Source organism: Nicotiana attenuata, chromosome 12 (assembly GCF_001879085.1).
Source record: "Nicotiana attenuata strain UT chromosome 12, NIATTr2, whole genome shotgun sequence".
Taxonomy (NCBI): domain Eukaryota; kingdom Viridiplantae; phylum Streptophyta; class Magnoliopsida; order Solanales; family Solanaceae; genus Nicotiana; species Nicotiana attenuata.
The window spans coordinates 9791716-9813451 of NC_032000.1; positions in this window are offsets into that span (position 1 = coordinate 9791716).

Below are 21736 nucleotides of genomic sequence, written 5' to 3' on the forward strand. Positions count from 1 at the left end.
ACAAGGTTCTACTGAAAGCACTTAATGAAGCAGTAAGTAAATGAGGCAGAGGATTTTTACGTGGAAAAATTTCACACAAGGGAATCAAAAAATCACGACCTACACCTGTAGGCTTTTAACTTCACTAACTTGTAATCTACCTATTACAAGCCACTTTACAATACTTCCTATTGCAAAGGATTTACTCAACTAACTTGTGGTACCTTTACCACAAGCCACTTTGTGACTATCCTAGTTACAAAGGCTTTTTCTAACTCGTGATGCTATCACCACAAGCCACTTTGTAACTCTACGATTACAAAGACTTTTCCTTATGACTAAATCTAGTCACAACATAAACTCAAGGAGTTTACGGATTTACAAGAGGATTCCTAATCAAAATGCTTCTAGGTAAGCAGTTTAGGAGATACAGTAAGTACAATAACAAGGTTACAACTCAACTAGGACAACAACAATCTATCTTTTAGGAACTGGTCCGTAGTAGTGTTCAACCTTGTTCTTTAAGCTTGTGAGGATTGATTTTTCTGTTTTTTCAAGAGACTTGAATGAGAAACAGAAGCCTTCAGTCGTGTTTTTGTATAACGCTCATTGTGGGTACATCTTGATCACATGACTTGAAGTGATGTGAGTACTTTGTTTGGTTAGAGAATGAGTGGGCGGACAGTGCAGTGCAGTGCGGCAGAAACAGTACTGTCAGTCACTTCATTTCCAGCTGTGTCCAATTGACTTGTTCCTAGCTCCTGAAGCTGTAGCAGTTCACCTTTAGCTGGAATCCGTTAAAGCTTGCAGCAATCCAAGTAGGTCAGGTTCCCTATGTGGTTCTTAACTGTAAGTTTGTTAGATCATCAAAACATAAGGCAAGAGTATTTAAGATCTATCAATTTCCCCCTTTTTGATGATGACAAACTTAGTACTTAGTTCCCTCTGAGACTATGCCTTGTCGTAACAAAGGTTTACATGATAGGACTCAGTAACTTAAGAACCAGTTCCCCAATGTGTTCCCCCTGAGTCCTATATTATTCTTCCCCCTTTTAGCATCATGAAAAAGAACAACAGCACAAAGAAGTCTAGCTAAGCTAACTCATGCCACATATGTGCAGACAAACATGATAGAGAATAGAACACAGAGAGAGAGTACTGGACATAATAAAAAAGGATTCATATTAATAATGATTTAATATGCCTCTGCCTTTTGAAAAAGGAGGAGGCAACATTGGACTTGTTAACAGGAGCAGCAGTAGTACATCCCAACCATCAAAAAGAAAACAAAAAAACATCCACCAAACATCAACAGAGAAAACAGAAGAAACATATCCAGAAGACTGGTCACTGAAGGGGTTCTTAGGGGGCACTAGGAGGAAAAGGCTTGGTAGCTGCAGCAAGTGTCTGGAGAACAAGGTCTATTCGGGCGTTTCCCGACTTTTGCTCATTGAGCAGTTCAGCCTTCAGGTTCTCAATTTGTGCCCTGAGATCAGCATTTTCCTGTGTCAAACGAACCACTTCATCATTCGACATGGGAACCCCTCGGGCTTGCTGACCTTCCAGGATAGCATTCCTGGCCTTCAACCGACGAATTTCCTCAGCTGCAGAGTTCTGGGCATTGATGAGCTGAGAAACAGTTGATGTACTTCCTACCCCCCATACTTTTCCACACACTCGCACTCTTCCAAGGTTGTCTGTGAGAATGTCTGCTTTCGAGTTCCCACTTTACCTATTCCCAGTGGAACCTTAAAGAATTTGAACACCGGAGTAAGCAAGAATCCATAGGGAAGCCCATGATTACCGTCCTTGAAAGTGGCAACCTTCTGCATGTGTTCAATCATTATGGCAGGCAAACTCATAAGATTGAAACCGTCCAGTTGCTCCATTAGGAATAGGTCAGACTTGGAAGTCATGGACCTCCTTTCTGCTCGAGGCAACAGGACTTTGTTAACCAACTCAAACAGCAGCTGGTAGACAGGGAGTAGTGCTTTCTTATGGATCTGGTCCCCTTTCTGATTAGCATTGTCTTTCACCACTGCATTTCTGAAGTTATACTGACAAACATCTCTTACACTCGACACCCCAACTGTAGGAACTTTCGAAATCTCTCCAAGCAATTGCACATCAAAGACGATGTCTACCCCATTGACCAAAGCACATACATGAGCAGTATCAACTGGAAAGAGACTAGCGAAGAAACTTTGTACCTCCTCCTCATACACTTTAGGTGCATCAATGTGAAAAAGATGCACCCATTGTTGAAACTCGACCATTTCCAGAATTTGGCGCATTCCGGCCATCTCAGAGATTGCAGGGTCAAACGTACGACACAACAGGACCTTTTGATGCCTCAGACGCTCAGAGCCAAGGCTGACTTCACTTCTCATTTTCTTCACAGGACTAGGTTCTTCAATAGTTTCATACTTGTGTTTCCTAAGATTTTCTCCACTGATTTTGCCTTTTCCCTTGGACTTCACTAGTACATCCTCATCACTCACTACCTCCTTCATCTTGGACTTAGATGTTGACCCTTTCTCCATGGAGACACTGCCTTTTTCGAGGATCGCCTAACAAGGGTACCAGGTTCCTCAGGAGTTCCTTCTTCCACCTCGACTACAGGGTTAGTCTCATTTCTAATAGGTACACCATCCTTCACCAACTTTCTTCTTTTCTTCTTAGTACTCTTCTTGCTTTTTTGGAGAGCAGAGTCGTAGGCCACTTTGACTTGAAGCCTGGTAGTAGGTCGCTTGATTTCAGACTCAGGGGTGGAGACAACCCTTTGCTTACATATGAACGCATCAAGGGCCACGTTGTCCAGGTCTTCTTCATCACTAGATCGCATTTCAGGTGCTTGAATTTCCAGGGGCACAACATCGAATGCAGGAACAGCACTGTCCTGGGGATGAGAGCCCTGACCTGGGTCCTCCGGAGAGGAATCAGGTTCCTCATGTGGTGCCCCAGTAGTATCTGCTACTGCATCCCTTTCAACAGCCATAATGGCCCCTTCTTCCCCCACACTAAGTGACTCATTTTTCTGGGAAGTAATTTCATGCAATATCCCATCAGCGGATACTACAAACACAGTTACGACATCCTTTTCTTCTTCAATCGGTGCTTCCACAACCATGGAATCGGCGGCAACGACGGCAGAACCCTCTGTGAACCCAGTATTGTGACCTTGTTCTCCACTTAGGGTTTGACTGGTAGGAATAACAGACGATGGGGAGAATGGAGCAGTAGTTTCAAGGGTTTCTGAGTTGGGAAGAGATTGGGAAACTGGGGAAGGTGTGACTGCAGCAGCAGGAGTGTTAGAGGGTGACGAAGGCTCAGTGAAAACGAGAGGCTCCATAGATGGGTCAATGATAGTCACAACTGAGGCAGAGAGATCGGAAGTTTTCTCAGCCATTGAAAGAAGTGGTGTGACGATCCTTACCTTTTGGGTGATTCTAGAGTAGGACTTATGGTTAAGAAGAGCACAAGAGAGGGTTTTTAAAAGGAGAGGATAATTATGAAGGGAGAGGAATAGGCACCAGTTCTGAAACGGCGGTTGGGCGTGGAGAATTACGATGTTTCAGAGGGAGATGGAACGTTTTAAATTGAGGGACGTGACAGCAGGATCTGAAAAGTTGATGACATGGCAGTTGTATTTTGTACCCTTTTTAAGATGTGCATTAAAAGGATGCACAGAGCTACTAACCTTTAGTTCAAGAACCTGGTTCTTGATTTTTTTTGAAAAGAATCAATCCTCTTTTATCAGTCATGCACTGTATCTATCGTTTCTATGCTCATCACGCGTGTTTACCTGCAACGGTATTGAAGTGAGTTAGACAGGGCCAGAAAACACTTTGAGCCAGTTATTTCTTAAGGATACGAGCCAGCCAAAGAGGAATCAGGTTCTTAATTTGGCTTCAACAGTCCCAGCTTTACTCTGTTTCTTTCAAATTGTTCTCTACTTAGTGCTTTGGTGAAAATGTCTGCAATCTGATCTTCCGTGCTGCAGAACTTCATACATATCAACCCTTTCTCCACATTATCTCTCAGAAAATGATGCCTCACATCAATATGTTTTGTCCTTTTATGTTGAACTGGATTCTTGGCCATGTTGAGTGCACTAGAGTTGTCATATAGGAGGGGCACACTCTCAGTGAGTACCCCAAAATCCTCCAGTTGCTGCTTGATCCATAGAAGCTGAGCACAGCAGGATGCTGCAACTACATAATCAGCTTCAGCTGTTGAAAGAGCCGCTGAATTTTGCTTCCTTGTACCCCAAGAGATAAGACATGAACCTAAGAAGTGAGTCATTCCAGAAGTGTTTTTTCTGTCCACAAGATAACCTGCATAGTCTGCATCAGCATACCCAACCAGATTAAAACTGTCACCTAATGGATAATACAGCACCAGGTCCTACGTTTCTTTGAGATATCTCAGTATTCTTTTGGCAGCCTTCAAGTGAGATTCCTTGGGATTTGATTGAAACCTTGCACACAGCCCCACGCTGAAAACAATATCAGGTCGACTGGCAGTAAGATAGAGGAGAGACCCAATGATACCTCTATACATTGTTTGATTCAAAAGAGATCCAGTTTCATCCATGTCCAGTCGAGTGGCAGTTGCAATGGGAGTGTCTATCACCTTTGACGCTTCCATGTCAAACCTCTTCAAAAGTTCCCTGATGTATTTTTGCTGACAAATGGAAGTACCCTTTGGGGACTGTTTTACTTGAAGACCCAAGAAGAAGTTTAATTCTCCCATCCTGCTCATTTCAAATTCACTTCCCATAAGTTTTGCAAATTCTTCACACAGAGAGTCAGCTGTTGCCCCAAAAATGATATCATCAACATAAACCTGAACAATGAGTAGGTTCCTTCCTCGTTTCATTAAGAAAAGAGTGTTGTCAATTTTCCCTCTTTTAAAACCATTTTCTAAGAGGAACTTTGACAGTCTTTCATACCAAGCTCGAGGAGCCTGCTTTAGCCCATACAGAGCTTTGTCCAGTTTGAACACATATTCAGGGTGCTCATGACATTCAAACCCTGGGGGTTGCTTCACATAGACTTCTTCCTTAAGGAGTCCATTCAAAAATGCACTCTTGACATCCATTTTGAACAGGGTGAATTCCATATGAGATGCAAAAGCGATTAGAATTCTGATAGCTTCCATGCGAGCCACTGGAGCAAACGTTTCATCATAGTCAATCCCTTCCTCTTGATTGTATCCTTGGACCACTAGCCTGGCCTTGTTCCTTGTGGTAATTCCATGTTCATCGATCTTGTTTTTGAATACCCACCTGGTTCCTATAATGGTTCGATCTGGGGGTCTAGGTACCAGGTGCCACACATTGTTTCTCTCAGACTGATGCAGCTCGTCTTGCATGGCTGTAATCCAATCTGCATTTTTCAAGGCTTCCTTGATGTTTTTGGGTTCTATCTGGGAGAGAAATGCTGAGAAGGCAAGTGAATTTCTAGCTCTTGACCTGGTTTGTACTCTAGAATCTAGAGGAGTGATGATGTTTTCTATAAGGTGAGAGCTTTGGTGTCTCCAGTTAGACGCTCGAGGTTCATTCTGAGAGGAGGAAGGTATGTTTGGCTGATTTTCCTCTATCCTTCTTTCAGGTGCTAGTGGAGTTCCCTGAACTACATCAACCACCCTTTCTTCAGCTTCTGTGGTTGTGATTGAGGTGATTGGTTCTGTTGATGATGAGGCAGCATTGTCTTCATTTGGCTCCTTTACTTGACTCATCATATCTGCCTTTCCGTTTGTCATGTTGATGACTTCACCAGGAACGAGTAAAGGTTCTCCATCTTGATCTTCCTCAGCACTCTTCTCAAATGATGGATAAGATTCATCAAAGATAACATGGACAGTCTCCTCAACACATTGAGTCCGCTTGTTATATATCTTGTAAGCCTTGCTTTGAGAAGAGTACCCAAGAAATATTCCTTCGTCACTCTTGGCATCGAATTTACCAAGTTGATCCTTTCCATTGTTGAGAACATAGCATTTGCATCCAAATGTTCTTAGATGAGTCAGCTTGGGTTTTCTTCCATTCAACAATTCATAAGGGGTCTTATTCAGAAGTGATCTGATCATACACCTGTTCACTAATAGCAGGCAGTGTTGACAGCTTCAGCCCAGAAATTTTTTGCAAGTCCACTGTCAATCAGCATTGTTCTTGCCATTTCTTCCAGAGTTCTGTTCTTCCTTTCTACTGCTCCATTTTGCTGGGGAGTTCTGGGAGCTGAGAAGTTGTGAGTGATTCCATTTTCATTGCAGAATTCATCAAATTTGACATTGTCAAATTCTATCCCATGATCTGATCTAATACATACAACTCCTGAGTCCATCTTCACCTAGATTTTCTTCACAAAGGCCACAAATACCTCAACAATTTCATCTTTTTTTCTGAGAAACAGAGTCCATGTGAATCTGGAATAGTCATCCACGATCACGAAAATGTATCTCTTTCCTCCTCTGCTTTGCACCCTCATAGGTCCACACAGATCCATATGCAGGAGCTCAAGCGGCTTTGAGGTGCTCACATCTCTTTTCCACTTAAAGGAGGACTTCAAATGTTTTTCTCTAGCACAGGCATCACAGACTTTTTGAGTCTTGAATTGTGATAGAGGCAAACCATGGACCAGGTCCTTCTGAATTAGTTTGTTCAGAAGGGAAAAGCTTGCATGGCCCAGTCTTCTGTGCCATAGTGCAGCATCATCGTCAACCGCCTTCAGACAAATTAGATCACCACTATGTAAAGATTCGAAATCAGCAACATAGATGTTCTTGTATCTTTTGGCCACCAGTGCTATTTCACCGGTCACAAGGTCAGTGACTGTACATATTTTGGACAAGAATTCCACCTTGTTTCCTTTATCACAAATTTGAGAAACACTCAGGAGACTGTACTTAAGCCCATTTACATAGTACACATTCTCAATAGAATGAGTGAGTGACTTCCCAACTTTTCCAACTCCAAGAATGTACCCCTTTTTGCCATTCCCAAAGGATACACTCCCTCCTTGCAGGGATTTTAGTGAAAGAAAGTCTGTGGTGTTCCTTGTCATGTGTTTCGAACATCCGCTATCCATGAACCATTGTTGACCTCTTCCTTTCGCTGTTCCCTGCACAAGAGATTTAGGAGTTAGTTTTAGGAACACAAACAAGTTTGGGTCCCTTGTAGTTAGCAAGAGGATGAATAACAGCTCTCTTAGTCCATGCAGGTAATGTGCGTTTTTTGTGAGTGGAACCTGGTCCCTCTTTTGTGGTCACGGTTTCAGCAGCCACTTTGTCTTTCTCAACTGATTGATTCTTGGCTTGGACACCTTCCTTGAAGCGCCCATGTAAAGAAATAAAACTCGTAAAAAGACAACTCAGTTCAGTAAACCTTTTAAAACATCTTTTAATAGTTCAAGCGAGTGATGAAAACAGTGAGTAAAAGGATAGAAACGTAAATAGCCCCTTGGGCAAAACAAGTACCATTAACCGCCCCTCAGGCATAATATCAACAAAACCAGCCCCTCGGGCTACCTCACAATCACTCGTATCAGCCCCTTGGGCAACAACATGAAACAACAACAGCCCCTCGGGCAAATATCACATCACACACACTGGGTACCCACGCTCACCGGGGGTGTACAGACTCCGGAGGGGCTCCTACAGCCCAAGCGCTATCACAAGCCATCTCGTGGCATAATAAATTAGGCCCTCGGCATCTCATATATCACAATTAGTACAACTTGCTGCGGCACGCAGCCCGATCCCATGATATCCTCACAACATAGGGCCTCGGCCTCACNACGTTTCATCATAGTCAATCCCTTCCTCATGATTGTATCCTTGGACCACTAGCCTGGTCTTGTTCCTTGTGGTAATTCCATGTTCATCGAGCTTGTTTCTGAATACCCACCTGGTTCCTATAATGGTTCGATCTAGGGGTCTAGGTACCGGGTGCCACACATTGTTTCTCTCAAACTGATGCAGCTCGTCTTGCATGGCTGTAATCCAATCTGCATCTTTCAAGGCTTCCTTGATGTTTTTGGGTTCTATCTGGGAGAGAAAAGCTGAGAAGGCAAGTGAATATCTGGCTCTTGACCTGGTTTGTATTCCAGAATCTAGAGGAGTGATGATGTTTTCTATAGGGTGAGAGCTTTGGTGTCTCCAGTTAGACGCCTGAGGTTCATTCTGAGAGGAGGAAGGTATGTTTGGCTGATTTTCCTCTATCCTTCTTTCAGGTGCTAGTGGAGTTCCCTGAACTGCATAAACCACCCTTTCTTCAGCTTCTGTGGTTGTGATTGAGGTGCTTTGTTCTATTGATGATGAGGCAGCATTGTCTTCATTTGGCTCCTTTACTTGACTCATCATATATGCATTTCCGTTTGTCATGTTGATGACTTCACCAGGAACGAGTAAAGGTTCTCTATCTTGATCTTCCTCAGCACTCTTCTCAAATGATGGATAAGATTCATCAAAGATAACATAGACACTCTCCTCAACACATTGAGTCCGCTTGTTATATATCTTGTAAGACTTGCTTTAAGAAGAGTACCCAAGAAATATTCCTTCGTCACTCTTGGCATCGAATTTACCAAGCTGATCCTTTCCATTGTTGAGAACATAGCATTTACATCCAAATGTTCTTAGATGAGTCAGCTTGGGTTTTCTTCCATTCAACAATTCATAAGGGGTCTTATTCAGAAGTGATCTGATCATGCACCTGTTCACTAAATAACAGGCAGTGTTGACAGCTTCAGCCCAGAAAGTTTTTGCAATTCCACTGTCAATCAGCATTGTTCTTGCCATTTCTTCCAGAGTTCTGTTCTTCCTTTCTACTACTCCATTTTGCTGGGGAGTTCTAGGAGCTGAGAAGTTGTGAGTGATGCCATTTTCATTACAGAATTCATCAAATTTGACATTGTCAAATTCTGTCCCATGATCTGATCTAATGCATACAACTCTAGACTCCATCTTCACCTGGATTTTCTTCACAAAGGCCACAAATACTTCAACAGTTTCATCTTTTGTTCTGAGAGAGTCCATGTGAATCTGGAATAGTCATCCACGATTACAAAAATGTATCTCTTTCCTCCTCTGCTTTGCACCCGCATAGGGCCACACAGATCCATATGCAGGAGCTCAAGCGGCTTTGAGGTGCTCACATCTCTTTTAGACTTAAAGGAGGACTTCACATGTTTTCCTCTAGCACAGGCATCACAGACTTTTTGAATCTTGAATTGTGACATAGGCAGACCATGGACCAGGTCCTTCTGAATTAGTTTGTTCAGAAGGGAAAAGCTTGCATGGCCCAGTGTTCTGTGCCATAGTTGAGCATCATCATCAACCGCTTTCAGACAACTCAGATCACCACTCTGTAAAGATTCGAAATCAGCAACATAGATGTTCTTGTATCTTTTGGCCACCAGTACTATTTCACCGGTCACAAGGTCGGTGACTGTACATATTTTGGACAAGAATTTCACCTTTTTTCCTTTATCACAAATTTGAGAAACACTCAGGAAACTGTACTTAAGCCCATTGACATAGTATATATTTTCAATAGAATGAGTGAGTGACTTCCCAACTTTTCCAACTCCAAGAATGTACCCCTTTTTGCCATTGCCAAAGGATACACTCCCTCATTGCTGGGCTTTTAGTGAAAGAAAGTCTATAGTGTTCCCAGTCATGTGTTTCGAACATCCACTATCCATGAACCATTGTTGACCGCTTCCTTTCATTGTTCCCTGCGCAAAAGATTAGGAGTTAGTTTTAGGAACCCAAACAAGTTTGGGTCCCTTGTAGTAAGCAAGAGGATGAATAAGAGCTCTCTTAGTCCATGTAGGTAATGTGCATTTTTTGTGAGTGGAACCTGGTCCCTCTTTTGTGGTCACGGTTTCAGCAGCCACTTTGTCTTTCTCAACTGATTGATTCTTGGCTTGGACACCTTCCTTGAAGCGCCCAGTGTTCCCACATCGGGTACGAGGCCAGTTATCAAATACAGTGACGCTCTTACTGTAAGGGTTGTGAGAAGTTTTCTCCCTTTGGAACCCTGCTCCCTGCCTTTTTTTACTATCATCAGTAAGCAAAGCAGTGGTATCTTCTGAGGACCAGGTCCACTTTAGAGACCTTTTAAGATCATTCATTACTTTTTCTAGAATCGCTTGGAAGAGCTCATTTTTCTCAATTTCAGCACGCATCCTACATCTCATAGCTTTCACCCCATCTTCAAGCCTAAGGTATTCCTCACTTGCTATCTCCTTTCCTCTTTCAGAGCTTTCAGGTTTTGACTTAGTCGATGGTTTTACTATTGTTTCCCTTTGGTCTGCAATTTCTGCCAACAGATCGCTCTTTTCTTTTCTAAGAATTTTAGTAATTTTCTTATGATCAGTAATTGCAGCCACTAAGTCTTCTCTAGTACGTTCAGATTCTTCTAGTTCTAAGATTAAGGAATCCCTATCCTCCGCAAGACTACAGAAGGCAGTAATTAAAACATCAGCTAAACACATGAGTTTTTTTGGAGAATAGGATTTCAGATTTCTCTGAACATCCCTGAAGTTTACCTCTTTGTCGCCATTGTCTTCATCATCATCTGATTGAGCCATCAAAGCGAACGTTGAGTCATATCCAATCTCCTCGCCTTCAACTGCCATCATAGGACTATCACCGGTATTAGGTTTATTTTGTTTAACTTGTGTAGTTCCTTCATGATCTGTTTGCAGAGCCTCCCATATTTCCTTTGCAGTGTCGCAGGTAGAGATTCTGTCGTACTTTTTAGGTTCCATTCCATATACTAGAATTTTCTTGGCACGCAAAAAGTCTTTTGATAACCTTACTACTAATAGAAAGGGGAAAGATGCGTGCCCAACACTCTCCTACTTTCTCTTTGATAACGATGTTATATTATTATATAATAGCCATAAATTCTTCTCCACAGCTTTCTTGTCTTCTTCAGTGTATTCTTTGTTAGTTTTTTCCATTGAAAATGGAAATTCATCTAGTACCTTGATTGGAACATAAGGATCATCGCAAATGATATCCCATAGCTCACGATCCTCAGCCATGATGAAATCGTGCATTCTAGTTTTCCACCACCAATAGCATTTTCCATCAAGCTTGGGAGGTTGGTATATGGATTGTCCTTCTTCAAAATTTAGTGGAGTCGTCATGAGGATCCTTCCTAGGTGTTAGCCTGACAGGAGGAACCCGCTCTGATACCAATTGTTAGTTTGTATGGGTCCACCAATCGTAGAGTACCTGGTTCTCTACAAGTTTCTACTGAAAGCACTTAATGAAGCAGTAAGTAAATGAGGCAGAGGATTTTTACGTGGAAAAATCCCACACAAGGGGATCAAAAAATCACGACCTACACCTGTAGGCTTTTAACTTCACTAACTTGTAATCTAGCTATTACAAACCACTTTACAATACTTCCTATTGCAAAGGATTTACTCAACTAACTTGTGGTACTTTTACCACAAGTCACTTTGTGACTATCCTAGTTACAAAGGCTTTTTCTAACTCGTGATGCTATCACCACAAGCCACTTTGTAACTCTACGATTACAAAGACTTTTCCTTATGACTAAATCTAGTCACAACATAAACTCAAGGAGTTTACGGATTTACAAGAGGATTCCTAATCAAAATGCTTCTAGGTAAGCAGTTTAGGAGATACAGTAAGTTCAATAACAAGGTTAATACTCAACTAGGACAACAACAATCTATCTTTTAGGAACTGGTCCGTAGTAGTGTTCAACCTTGTTCTTCAAGCTTGTGAGGATTGATTTTTCTGTTTTTTCAAGAGACTTGAATGAGAAACAGAAGCCTTCAGTCGTGTTTTTGTATAACGCTCATTGTGGGTACATCTTGATCACATGACTTGAAGTGATGTGAGTACTTTGTTTGGTTAGAGAATGAGTGGGCGGACAGTGCAGTGCAGTGCGGCAGAAATAGTGCTGTCAGTCACTTCATTTCTAGCTGTGTCCAATTGACTTGTTCCTAGCTCCTGAAGTAGCAGTTCACCTTTAGCTGGAATCCGTTAAAGCTTGCAGCAATCCAAGTAGGTCAGGTTCCCTATCTGGTTCTTAACAGTAAGTTTGTTAGATCATCAAAACATAAGGCAAGAGTATTTAAGATCTATCAACTATCCCTTTGTTTACATTAAGGGAAAATTATACACAAAAGCGGATTCAGGTTTTGTGTTCAATTATACACAAAAGCGGATTCAGGTTTTTGGGAAGATGGATTCACTATAGACTTTTAATGTGTTGCTTGGGTTCGAGTTTTACTCTAGCATCACTCAAAATTTTATTTTATGCCGGTACATATTATTTTTAACTCCTGGATCCTCCTCTGAATACCCTAATATTATAGTTTTGAATTCGTCTTCCCTAGTACTCGATCAAACACACACCCTACACTTGATAAACACCATCAAAAATTTTGGTGAGATGTATATGATCTTTTCACATTTAATTAAAGATTTAGAGCTTAAGTTCTAAAAATAAAGTTAATCCTAGTAGCAAATACTTTCTTCTTTAGTGGGCCTTATGCTACGCAAATTCAAAGGGATCGAAACTCCAATACAAATATCGGATAATGAAAAACAGAAAAAGCTTGATAAACATTTGAGAGCCCGTTTATCTTATCCAATAAATCAAACCTCTCATCTCTATTTTTTTGTCAACAAAAGAAGCATATATTATAGATTACGTGACCTTACAAGGAGCAAAGTCCGTTGTTGGTTCAGTGTTACTAATATACGGTTGATCACTGATACCAATTTGCGCTGCATTACCATAAAGTGTGTGGTTACTATTACAAGAAGTTTCCAACATGTCGAAGCAAAAAGAGGGAGGTTCCAACTGCACTCTGGTAGATGTGGTGCGCTTGTGGAGTTATCCCTGTTGGTCTGCTAACAACTCTTGTATTACAAAAAAAAAGGTGGTTGCTAGAGTCTAGTAGTTGGGGCATTGGAAGCTAGGGCTGCCCCATATTTAGCTAGTTTATCCACCACTTGATTTTGCTCCATGTATGTGTGTTTCACCCAAGTTCTACCCAGTTGGTGTAGCAGGTACCTGCATTTATGAATCAAGGATGAGTAGTGGGGATTTAGGGAGTGGACTAAAGAAATTACCTCTGTTGAATCAACATTGACTTCTAGTGGAGTGAGATTGTGTTGTAGAGCAAGTCGTAAACCTTCCAGTAGGGCAGTGAGTTCCATATAAGTGTGGTTTCCCATTGGCCTTGTGCCTATATATCCCAGTAACCATTTGCTTGTGGAGTCTCTAATTACACCCCCAAAATCCCATTTTTGGTGAGGGATACTACAAGCTCCGTCAGAATTTAGTTTGAAATATCCATTATTAGGAGGGTTCCATTTAACGTGCATGTGTGTAGGTTGTGTGCGACACATGTGGTTGTTTAAGCCTAGATAGAAAAATTCAGATGCTTGGCCTATAATGTGTTGGAGGTTAGGAGAGTGGTTTGACCCTTCAAAAATAGTGCGATTCCTACTTTTCCATAGGTGCCATAGAGCATATAGATTTAGGATATGGGAGTAGATTTGGGTAGCGGTATAATTGTTTTTTAAAATGAAGTTTGATAGCTTAAGTGAGGGGTGCTCATGAAACCTGTCTAGATTTCCATCGAGTGGGTTGATGCCTAATTGGTGCCAAACCATTTGTGCTTGGGGACACTGGAAGAAAATATGAGCGATGGTTTCATCGTGGGACTGGTAGATTGGGCAAAGCGGATTTGGGGAGAGTTGTATGTTGTGGAGATAAGTTGTTGTGGGTAGTCGATGGAGGCTCATAAGACAGAGGAAATGTTTTAATTTTTGGGGTAGTTGAAGGTTCCATATCCATTGGAAGGATTTGTGTTTTGGTTTAGCACGCAATTGATTATATAATGATTTTACTGTGAAGATTCCATTTGGGGTGAGCCCTTAGTAAATATGATCGTAGGATGTTTTATTTGTGAGGGTAGGAATGTATTGATTACTAATTAGATTGTTTATATTATTAGGAAGCTCAAGAGGTATTTTTGGAAGATTTATTGAGTTCTCGGCAATATAGAGTGCTAATGTGGATGATTGTTCATTACGGGGTAGAGGACCTTCAATTAATTGTCTAAGTATCAAGTTAGGGCCTAACCAAGGTTCTGTCCAAAACTTAATGTGGCTGCCATTTGCAATATGCCACTTTATGCCATTTGACATGAAGCCCACCCTTGTTTGATGGCTTTCCAATTTGAGGAGATGTTAGTAGGGTTATTATTCCTAGAGTATTTTGATATGAGGATTGAAGCCCAATGGGATGAAGGGGATTGGAACAATTTCCAAGCTAGTGAACCAAGTAAGGCATTATTTTTATCTGAAAGATTATGAATTCCCAATCCACTACAGTCTTTTGTTAAGTGGATTATTTCCCATTTAATAAGGTGAAGCTTACGTTTCTGTGCTATGGTTCCCTAAAGAAAGTTTCTTTGATAACATTCTAATTTATTAGTAATATTAGTAGGTAATTTGATCAACTGCATTACATGATTAGGTAAACAGTTAAGGGTAGCTTTTATTAAGGTGGTTCGTCCCGCCATTGTTGAAAATAGAATATCCAAGATATTTTGCCAAAAGTTGACCCATCAGTCATATGGAAGGAATGGGTCACACTTTGTCTATCCGTTGCGGAAGTGTTTTTTGAGAAGAATGATGATAGGCTATAATTGCATATTTTAGTCGCTTATTACACTCGAATTTACTGCACTTTAATTGAGTTTGCGCTTTAATTGCTAGTGTTTTGCACTAATTATGTGTTTTATGCCTTGTAGGTGTGATTCCGAGCTATATAGATGTTATGGAATGAATTTAAGTGATTTGAAGCTTTGAAATCTGAGTAAAAGCTCAAAGAATTAATCCGGGATCGTGTTTGGAGGTCAAATTTGATAATTAAGTACGAACGAAGACTTGAGGAGGCATATTGTTCACTGTCTAGTAAAATAGACATAACTTTTTGCTTAGAACTCTATTTGGGCTCCACAATATATGGTTGGAAAGCTAACTCAAAGGGCTACAACTTTCATGTTTTACGTTTTTCCAAATTCCAAACGGAACAGGGTGAAATACCGCGGTTTTGCCGCGACCGCGATAGAAGATGGTCACGGACAACTGAAGAATCAGAGGGCATGTTTGGCCGCGGTTGCACCGCGACCGCGGCAGGAAGCGAAAATTTCAGGGACTAAAGTGCAAAACATGGGATTTTAAGTCCTAAACCCTATATTAAACAAAGGAGGCCGGCCAAGAACAAGAAGGGGACATATTTTAGACACAAAATTAGACCTAAGGAGGCGGAGAGACACTACTTTAGGGTTAGACAACACACTTGGAGGCAAGAACACATTGGGAGCAAGGCGGAGAATTCTTCTACGAGTTTTTTCCTTCCTCTTCCTATTTTTCATTGTTGGTTATGACTTTTAGTATTGTAGTTTTACATACTATTATGAATAGCTAATTTGTTATCTAGAGTTTTGATAGAACCTTTTGTAGGATAAATTCTTGTTATGTTTTTATATAATTGAGACATAGCTTTTCTCTATTTGTTCAACTACGTTTATATTCTGGTTGATTGAAGAGCTCTCAATTAGCTGTGCCTATTTAGTATGCATAACTCGGGAGAGAGTGCATATTTAGGTAATTGTTGAACAACACCACTCCCAGAGTATATGAGGGATCAATAACCGAGGGTTTAAAGGCGGGATTTGGGATAACGAAGCCTTGGGTGCGATCTGAAGTGAGCTGTATGAAAAGCCAGCTAGCGTAGCTCGGGAGAGGTCTAGTAAATTGTCGTAATTACTCGGGAGAGATTTACGGTAATAAGAGTGCTCATGATCGGTAGAGAATACTTAGGCAAAATTATAGAAGACATAGCGGGAAGGATTCCGACAATAGGGAAAATCATAACTCTAGACCTCCTTAATCTTTTCTCTAACCCTCAGTATCGTTAGTTGTTAATTTACTATTTTAATTTGTTAGTTAAGTAGTTAGACACAAGAATCTTAATATCTATAAGTTAGGAATTGTTCAAGCTTGTCTTCTTGGTGATAGTGAACAGCTGTAGCTAAACCTTAGTTCTCTGTGGGATTCAACTCCGGACTTGTAAACCGGATTATATTTGCAGCGACCGCTTAGTCCTTTTTATAAGGCATAGTTGGGCGTGACCAAATTTTGGCGCCGTTGCCGGGGAACTAACGGTGTAGTTGTAGATGTACATATTGCTAGGTTTCAAGTTTGAACTTTTATTTTATTATTTGATTTTTTTTATTTTTTTATTATTTTAGTTTTATTTGTTTATTTGAGAAACATGACATCATGGAATTATGAGAATTTTGTTGTTGGTAATTCTACTTTTGATCCTCCTTATGCATATTGTGAAGGAAACCACCCAGGGCAAAATTATCAAAATATTCCTGAGAGCGAGTTTTGTGCACCAACTCAATCTTATGTGTGGAATGTGTGTGATATGTGTGGTGGTCAAGATGGTCACTTTCACGGTTGTGCTTATATTTCTTACCTTCCCCCAACCCATTACTTTGATGGTTCTTCTTTTTCTGGTGAAGTTAATAGGAACAAAGAACCTAGGGAAGCTGACCTAAAGAAGCTCGAAGATATGTTAAAGTGTATTTGAACAACAGAGTAAATTACTACTGCGGATAGAAAGGCAGGAGGAAACTATTCATAACTTGAAAGTTTACATGAGTCAACTGGTTGAAGTTTTTAATGCTCAACAAGCCAATATTGTGAATAGTATCCAAGAAGAGCGTGAATTAGATACAGAAACTGATGAGCTAGAGGAGGAGGCTAGAGTAGAACACCAACAATCAATCGCACTAGATTTTGAGGATGTCGATGTTGTAGAAGAGATACTAGAGTCAACCAAGGATATTGAGGATACATATTTAGTTGACTCTATTGTCATTAGTGTTGAGAATGTAGACAGTCCCAATGTTCATGTAGTTGAGCGCATTGGTCCTCACTCCAAGCATTTTTCCACATTGTGTTTAGATGATGATATTGAAATAGAGTCGTCCGAGCCATTTGAGGAGTCAAGGAATGAGGAATAAAGTGCTTACATTCTGGAATTCTTCTTGCCAGAAAATCGGGATTACACACCTCATCTAAAGGCCAAGAAATGCAGAATACTACATTATTTTATTGGGCCAGCCAGATTCGTTCCACCACCCCAGGAGCATGATCATAGAGCAGAATCAAAACTTGGGGTCCGATTCATAAGTTCAAAGTGGAGGCAGAAAGTGATTCACGTCGTGCCGCGACGTTAAATCAAGCGCTCGTTGGGAGGCAACCCAGCTTTATTGCTTTCTTTTATTTTTTTTATATTTTTTTATTATATTATTTTTGTAGTGTCAATTTTTTTTATTTTCCAGGAGCATGGAAAGCAAAGGTATTGAAAGGAGGCACCAACAAATGAAATGGTTGGAACTAAGTGTGAGGTACCCGCACGAAGGACCAAGCTGGGAGAAGTCTGAGTACCCCATGAACTGCTAGTGCTTCGGCCTTTGGCCTACCAGGGAGTTTCTTTTACCCTCTTGTATGTATGGGTGTGCATTGGGGACAATGCACAATTTTAAGTGTGGGGTGAGGAGATTGTCTGGGTGGTTTTTCATGCTACTTTAGCTGTGTTTGTTTTTTTAAAAGATTGGACTTTTCCTGATGACGGATCTTCTAGACAATTTTCTTGGGGAAGTAAGTCTAAAGAAAATACCAAAAAGATTTTTTGTTTTGTTAGGTAGTGTAGCAATTACCCCTTGGTTTTTCTTTAAACCACGGTTCTTTTCCAAGGGTTTTATTTGAACCGGGTGTAGTTAGTTTTTTTTTTGGGGAATAGGAGCCATTGTGTTTTGTTTTGAAATGAAGCAATATCTCTTGACTTTGTTATGCCTTGAGAATAGTGAGTACTTTGGCTGTAACGCTTAGGCTCAGTTTTTGACTCTTGTATAAGTACCTTAAATTGTATGATCTTAAATTTGCTTAACTGCTCTGACTAGGGTGTCTTGATGAATCCAATCCTGAGTGAGTTATGTGCCATGTGTGTGTAAGGTTTTGTGTTATTCTGTGCATTGCATTTGATGCCTAGAACTTGCCCCGTGTGTTTGCAAAGCGAAATAGTAGTTTTATTCAGTCTAGGAAGTGATATAGGCATTTTTTGTTGAGCCAGATATGCATATTTTACCCGCCTAATTATATGTATCGTAGTTAACCCCTTTGAGCCATTAATCCTATTTCTTTGGCAACCACATTACAAGCCTTACCCATTTGTTTGAATTAACCATCTATTTGAACCATTGTAATCTCTCATGAGCACGTGAATTATTATGAACTATGTAAAAGTTAAAGTGTGGGGTGGTTGGTTTGGCTTTTGAGTGGAACTAATGAAATAAGGAGAAAGGTGCACTGTTTTGAAAAAGTAAGAGCTACTTGAATTGAAAAAAAAATAGTTGGATTGTTGTGAAAAAAAAATTCCTTGATAAGTGGTGGCTCTTGATGTAAGTGTGCTTAAAGAAGAATGGGGTAATATACATTGATGTGAAGGTGGAGTTTTGGTTTGACATAAGTATGGGGTTTGAATGTTAAAGTATATGTATTAAAGTGCTTAGGGAGGTGTAGTCACTCTTATATCTAAATGTATCCTACCCGTCCCGTAGCCTACATTACAACCAAATAAAGCCCTAATTGATCCAAGATTGAATGAGCTCGATTAGTGGAGTAGTACACTACGGGCAAGCTTATGGTGCATCTTTTGTGGCATATGAATGTTATTTCTGAGAGTGAGTGAATTCTTTCCATCTTGAGTTCCTAAGTGTTATTAAATTTAATTGTGTGGAACTATTCTCTTGTGTTGTGTGAGGGCACTTGATTCATGAAGGAAAGATAATGTCAGTGACCTCTATGTTAGAGTAAGTAGGTGAGTTGTGAATAATATATGGTACTTGTGAGTCAAATCTTGAGGTGAAGATGTTACGCTTTTGTGCTTAGTCTATTTTAAATACTCTTGGTGTGATGAGTTAGGAGAATTGTTTAAAAAGGTCGTGTCTATAAAAAAAAAGTGGAGTTTGATTGCTCGAGGACGAGCAATGGTTTAAGTGTGGGGTATTGAAGATAGGCTATAATTGCATATTTTAGTCGCTTATTACACTCGAATTTACTGCACTTTAATTGAGTTTGCGCTTTAATTACTAGTGTTTTGCACTAATTGTGTGTTTTATGCCTTGTAGGTGTGATCCGAGCTATATAGATGTTATGGAATGAATTTAAGTGATTTGAAGCTTTGAAGTCTGATTAAAAGCTCAAGGAATTAATCCGGGATCGTGTTTGGAGGTCAAATTTGATAATTAAGTACGAACGAAGACTTGAGGAGGCATATTGCGCACTGTCTAGTAAAATAGACATAACGTTTTGCTCAGAACTCCATTTTGGGCTCCACAATACATGGTTGGAAAGCTAACTCAAAGGGCTACAACTTTCATGTTTTACGTTTTACCAAATTCCAAACGGAACAGGGTGAAACACTGCGATTTTGCCGCGACCGCGGTAGAAGATGGTCGCGGACAACTGAAGAATCAGAGGGCATGTTTGGCCGCGGTTGCACCGCGACCGCGGCAAAACCGCCGCAGGAAGCGAAAATTTCAGGGACTAAAGTGCAAAATATGGGATTTTAAGTCCTAAACCCTATATTAAACAAAGGAGGCCGGCCAAGAACAAGAAGGGGACATATTTTGGACACAAAATTAGACCTAAGGAGGCGGAGAGACACTACTTTAGGGTTAGACAACACCCTTGGAGGCAAGAACACATTGGGAGCAAGGCGGAGAATTCTTCTACGAGTTTTTTCCTTCCTCTTCCTATTTTTCATTGTTGGTTATGACTTTTAGTATTGTAGTTTTACATACTATTATGAATAGCTAATTTGTTATTTAGAGTTTTGATAGAACCTTTTGTAGGATAAATTCTTGTTATGTTTTTATATAATTGAGACATAGCTTTTCTCTATTTGTTCAACTACGTTTATATTCTGGTTGATTGAAGAGCTCTCAATTAGCTGTGCCTATTTAGTATGCATAACTCGGGAGAGAGTGCATATTTAGGTAATTGTTGAACAACACCACTCCCAGAGTATATGAGGGATCAATAACCGAGGGTTTAAAGGCGGGATTATGGATAACGAAGCCTTGGGTGCGATCTGAAGTGAGCTGTATGAAAAGCCAGCTAGCGTAGCTCGGGAGAGCGCGTCTAGTAAATTGTCGTAATTACTCGGGAGAGATATACGGTAATAAGAGTGCTCATGATCGGTAGAGAATACTTAGGCAAAATTATAGAAGACATAGCGGGAAGGATTCCGACAATAGGGGAAATCATAACTCTAGACCTCCTTAATCTTTTCTCTAACCCTCAGTATCGTTAGTTGTTAATTTACTATTTTAATTTGTTAGTTAAGTAGTTAGACACAAGAATCTTAAGGTCTATAAGTTAGGAATTGTTCAAGCTTGTCTTCTTGGTGATAGTGAACAGGTGTAGCTAAACCTTAGTTCTCTGTGGGATTCGACTCCGGACTTGTAAACCGGATTATATTTGCAGCGACCGCTTAGTCCTTTTTATAAGGCATAGTTGGGCGTGATCAAAGAATATTTTGGATTTGGTATAATTAATAGTTAAGCCTGAAACCTTAGTAAACAGGTTGAGTATGTCAATTATAGAGTTGATAGTCTTTATGGATAATTTAGAGATTAAGGTAATGTCATCAGCAAAGAGGAGGTAAGAGATTTGCGGACCTTGTATAGATAATTTGATGGGGTGCCACTTTTGGTAATCTACTTCAGCATGTATTTTACGCGAGAGCATTTCCATACAAAGAATAAAAATGTAGGGTGAGAGGGGGTCTCCTTGGCGGATGCCTCTTGAAGGTGAGAGAAAAGGTGTGGATGCTCCATTAATTAAAACTGAGATGGAAGAGGTGGTTATGCAAGACATTATTTTTTTGATCAACTTAGGTGGAAAATTGAAGTAGTGGAGGGTGTCATGTACGAATTCCCATTCTAGTTTGTCAAACGCTTTTTCGAGATCTAATTTGAGTAGAAAGGAAGCCTGAGCACCTTTTTTTTCTCCTAAAATGGTGCATAATCTCTTGTACGATAATTGCATTATCAGCTGCTGTACGATTAGGCAAGAAAGCTGATTGTTCCGGGCTAATGAGGCTAAGTAAAATTGGTTTGTTACGGTGGACTATGAATTTGGTAATTAATTTGTATAGTGTGTTACAAAGGCTTATTGGTCGATATTGAGTGATGAAGGTAGGTTGTTGTGTTTTAGGGATAAGGCAAAGATAAGTTTTTATTAATTTCTGGGGGAATTTGTTGTGTGTTAAAGAGCCCCACACAAAAAGATGTGACTGAGGAGCTCACTTGAGTCCAGTAATTTTGATATAAGTATGGATGTAATCCACCAGGTCCATGTGCTTTAAAAGGTTGAAAAGACTTAAGGGCATTAGTGATTTCTAGTTGTGTAATGGTGGAGTCCAATTTGGAATAGTCATGAGTATTGGTGGTATTGGAACGAGCTTTAAAAGTAAGATAAGTGTGGTGGGTGTGACTAGAAGTGAATAAGTTGTGATAATAGTCCTCAATTGAGGTGTTAATTTCTTTTTGATCTAATATCCAATTACCCACCGATTCTTTAAGTGCAGTAATATGATTGC